The sequence below is a fragment of the Schistocerca cancellata genome, unplaced genomic scaffold (assembly GCF_023864275.1).
Source record: "Schistocerca cancellata isolate TAMUIC-IGC-003103 unplaced genomic scaffold, iqSchCanc2.1 HiC_scaffold_925, whole genome shotgun sequence".
NCBI lineage: Eukaryota > Metazoa > Arthropoda > Insecta > Orthoptera > Acrididae > Schistocerca > Schistocerca cancellata.
In genome coordinates, this window is record NW_026046933.1 from 22,501 (window position 1) to 27,500 (window position 5,000).

A 5,000-nucleotide genomic window follows, 5' to 3' on the forward strand; every position below is an offset into this window, starting at 1 on the left:
GTGCGGAGGTGTGGCTCGACCGACACGTCGAATCCTCGTTGAGCCAGCCCGCGCGCGACGTATTTCACAACTGCGTCGTGGCGTCGCACCCGAGCACGGCTGGTGAGCCCGCAGCCCTGGACGACGTGGTTCGCAGTCTCGACGGCATTGCACCGTGCACGGCACATCTTCTCCCTGTCTCGGCCGCGACTCCTCCGCGCTTTGGTTGGTAATGCGTTAATACGCGTGCGAATGCACGCCACATAGTCGCGGCCTGACAGGAAGCGACTGGTGTCCTCGACCCAGCTGTGTTGGCCCGATGTCCTGGCCGACGACGAAAGAGCTGCCCCGTCGAAGGTGATGTGCAGGCGTGCCGCCCACATCTCACCAACTTTTGCAGCCGTTGACAGCAGATGGCCCTCCCACGTAAGGTGTCGTTCAAGCGCCGCCACTTCGTGACGTGCCTCCCCCAGGTCTGCGTCGGTGGTAGTTGGCTCGAGCTGCAACAAAGTGAGAAGCCTGCCCCGCCTCAGGGTTGGCCCCATCCAGCGGGCGGATGGAATCCCAAGGCCCCCATGGGCTATTGGAGCATGGAAGTAGCCCACAGGGGTGTCCGCTGGGAGGCGGAACCATTTCCTCACTGCAGCCCGAACACAGATGTCCATGGCCTTGAGCGCACCGATGCGGGTGCGGCTCAGGGCGAGGCCATGGTACAGGCCCGGGAGAAGAACTTCACGCAGTGCATACAGCCGCTGCTGCGGCTTCAGCGGCGCCCGCGAGATGATGTTCAGCTGCTCCTCGATGTGGTGCCTCGGATGGAAGAGGCACCGCCCAGAGGAGGAGAACTGCAGTCCCAAATAGCGGAAGGTCTCACCCACTCCCAATGCCGGCATGGTGGTGTCCCCGGCATTGAAGGTGACGTTGGCATCTACCTTCACCTTCTTCTCGCGGCCAGACGCCACGAGTGCGAGGGTAAGACACTTCCGTGGGTTAACGCGCAGCCCCAGTTGGTCGAGGGCTGCCACTGCTGCGTTGATGAGGGACTGCAGGCCCCCCTTTGTGGAGGCGAAGAGCAGGATGTCGTCCGCGAAGGCCGCCGCGTTGGTCTGGCGGCCCAGCACCTTAACACCTATGTGTGAGGGCAACTGGTGTAGAACACAATCTATAGCGAAATTAAACAGGAGAGGAGACAAAGGATCTCCCTGCCGGACACCTCTTGCTGGCCGCACGGCCGGGGACTCGTCGCCGCCCCCCGCAATTACCGTCGCACTGTCTGCATAGCAGCGCTCGACGTACTCAATGAATTCGTCCGGAAGACCATGGGCCCTCAGCACAGGGCGGAGGGCCGCATGGTCCAACGAATCGAACGCCCTGGACACATCGAGCGATGCCACGAACACAGAGCGACAGCGGCGGACGGCGCCGACGAGCACCCGGTCGAGAAGGAAGGTATTCTCCAGCATCCCATCCCTTTGGATGAAAGCCCGCTGACGTTCGTCCACAGCACACATCCGCATAAGGCGAGTCGCCAGAACCTTATGAAAGGTTCTGGCTAACACCGAGCAGACGGTGATGGGCCGAAAGTCAGCGGGGGATGCTGGGGCGGCTTTCTTAGGAAGCAGGGAGGTCCTAGCCCGGAGGAGGGATGAGGGAAGCTGGCGGGTTAGCAGGAAGAGATTAAGCAGTTTGGTGGTAACCTCCGCCGGAAGGCGGCGCAGCTGCACCGGCGAGAGGCCGTCAGGGCCGGCAACGGAGCCTCTGGGCGGCAAGGCTGCCGCAACCTCTTCTGCCGTGATCGGCCCCCACAGGCGCTCAAAGTCAACGGACTCTGCGCGCGGGAGAAGCCGGTCAGGGATGGAGCCTGCGTTGGAGGATGGCTCCGTCGTGAAGAGGCTTCGCCAGAAGTCCACCAGCCCAGGGATGTTCGGCGGCGGCTGGAGCAGGGTACCGTCCAGGAGGCCACGTACACATCGTGCACGGTTCCTCCTGAAGGCATCCTGACATCTGGCGTACTCCCACCGGCGGCGCTTCCGCTTCGAAAGCGGAGGACCACCTTCTGTTCGCCGCTTGGATGGCGGGCGCGGCGTCTTCTTCCTCGGTCCTGCGTCCACCGAGCCGACAGCACGGAGGGCCTCTGGCAGCCCAGCCGCGACCACTGCCGACGGCGTACCCGGTCCCAGACATACCAGGTCATCCAGGGCCGAGAAGCGCGCGGCTGACCGCGGCAGACCGCCGAGGTGTCTCCAAATGGCTTCGTCGACAGCAGATGTAGTTTCTGGCGGGCGCTCAAGCTCCAGCGGAGAGGGTGGCTCCTCCGGCAGCGACTCCATGGCGGGTGGATGGCGCAGTCCTTGCTGCGCTTGGTGTTCCCGCGTTAGCTCCCCCACGTAATCCCGCACCAGCGCCTTGTGCGCCGCCGTCCTCCTCCTGCACTTGATGGCGTCCAAGGTCCGGTGCGGAAACAAGGGTAGAAGCTCCTGGTTGGCGAACAAAAATTTGGAGTCACTCGCACAGAGAAGCCTAGCCTCCGCCAGGGCGAGCTCCCGCATTTCCTCCTCCGCCCACCGAGCTCGCTTCCTGTCAGTGATGATGTCCGCATTTGCCGCTTCTGGATGGGCGCGGCGGCGGTGTTGTCCGAGCCCGATCTTGGTGCGGAACGCACGGCTGCAGGTGCTACAGTGGTACCATGGGTCTTCAGTCTCTCCTACTTCAGGGACGGTTGGTGGGCTAGCAGTTGGGACAGTTGGGTCGGGTCCTTCAGCGGAAGGCCCGTTACCCGTATTTTCTTCTCTTTTTGGCCCAACATTAAGGGTTATGCGATGGGGGGCTGTTATAGTTACTCCCGCCGTTTACCCGCGCTTGCTTGAATTTCTTCACGTTGACATTCAGAGCACTGGGCAGAAATCACATTGCGTCAACACCCGCTAGGGCCATCGCAATGCTTTGTTTTAATTAGACAGTCGGATTCCCCCAGTCCGTGCCAGTTCTGAGTTGATCGTTGAATGGCGGCCGAAGAGAATCCGCGCACCCGCGCGCCCCCGGAGGAGCACGCTAAGGCGGACGCGGCCTCGCAGCAAGGAAGATCCGTGGGAGGCCAAGGCACGGGACCGAGCTCGGATCCTGCGCGCAGGTTGAAGCACCGGGGCACGAACGCCGCGCAGGCGCGCGCATCCTGCACCGCCGGCCAGCACGAGGCCAACCAACGGCGAGAGCAGACCACGCCCGCGCTAAACGCCCGCACTTACCGGCACCCCTACGGCACTCACCTCGCCCAGGCCCGGCACGTTAGCGCTGACCCACTTCCCGACCAAGCCCGACACGCCCCGATCCTCAGAGCCAATCCTTATCCCGAAGTTACGGATCCAATTTGCCGACTTCCCTTACCTACATTATTCTATCGACTAGAGGCTCTTCACCTTGGAGACCTGCTGCGGATATGGGTACGAACCGGCGCGACACCTCCACGTGGCCCTCTCCCGGATTTTCAAGGTCCGAGGGGAAGATCGGGACACCGCCGCAACTGCGGTGCTCTTCGCGTTCCAAACCCTATCTCCCTGCTAGAGGATTCCAGGGAACTCGAACGCTCATGCAGAAAAGAAAACTCTTCCCCGATCTCCCGACGGCGTCTCCGGGTCCTTTTGGGTTACCCCGACGAGCATCTCTAAAAGAGGGGCCCGACTTGTATCGGTTCCGCTGCCGGGTTCCGGAATAGGAACCGGATTCCCTTTCGCCCAACGGGGGCCAGCACAAAGTGCATCATGCTATGACGGCCCCCATCAACATCGGATTTCTCCTAGGGCTTAGGATCGACTGACTCGTGTGCAACGGCTGTTCACACGAAACCCTTCTCCGCGTCAGCCCTCCAGGGCCTCGCTGGAGTATTTGCTACTACCACCAAGATCTGCACCGACGGCGGCTCCAGGCAGGCTCACGCCCAGACCCTTCTGCGCCCACCGCCGCGACCCTCCTACTCGTCAGGGCTTCGCGGCCGGCCGCAAGGACCGGCCATGACTGCCAGACTGACGGCCGAGTATAGGCACGACGCTTCAGCGCCATCCATTTTCAGGGCTAGTTGCTTCGGCAGGTGAGTTGTTACACACTCCTTAGCGGATTCCGACTTCCATGGCCACCGTCCTGCTGTCTTAAGCAACCAACGCCTTTCATGGTTTCCCATGAGCGTCGATTCGGGCGCCTTAACTCGGCGTTTGGTTCATCCCACAGCGCCAGTTCTGCTTACCAAAAGTGGCCCACTTGGCACTCCGATCCGAGTCGTTTGCTCGCGGCTTCAGCATATCAAGCAAGCCGGAGATCTCACCCATTTAAAGTTTGAGAATAGGTTGAGGTCGTTTCGGCCCCAAGGCCTCTAATCATTCGCTTTACCGGATGAGACTCGTACGAGCACCAGCTATCCTGAGGGAAACTTCGGAGGGAACCAGCTACTAGATGGTTCGATTAGTCTTTCGCCCCTATACCCAGCTCCGACGATCGATTTGCACGTCAGAATCGCTACGGACCTCCATCAGGGTTTCCCCTGACTTCGTCCTGGCCAGGCATAGTTCACCATCTTTCGGGTCCCAACGTGTACGCTCTAGGTGCGCCTCACCTCGCAATGAGGACGAGACGCCCCGGGAGTGCGGAGGCCGCCGCCCCGTGAAGGGCGGGGAAGCCCCATCCTCCCTCGGCCCGCGCAAGGCGAGACCTTCACTTTCATTACGCCTTTAGGTTTCGTACAGCCCAATGACTCGCGCACATGTTAGACTCCTTGGTCCGTGTTTCAAGACGGGTCGTGAAATTGTCCAAAGCTGAAGCGCCGCTGACGGGAGCGATTATTCCGCCCGAGAGCATCCCGAGCCAACAGCGGCGCGGGTCCGGGGCCGGGCCAGGTAGGTCCGTCATCCGGGAAGAACCGCGCGCGCTTGCCGGGAGCCCGAGCGCCCAAAGGGGCGAATCGACTCCTCCAGATATACCGCCGAGCAGCCAGCCAGGACACCGGGGCTCTGCCCAACAGACGCGAACCGAGG

General features: G+C 61.8%; 1 pseudogene; it reads right to left on the minus strand.

The window, feature by feature from the left end:
• Positions 1-5,000, minus strand: part of LOC126149398 (large subunit ribosomal RNA) — a 7,643-nt pseudogene that overhangs the window by 1,960 nt on the left and 683 nt on the right.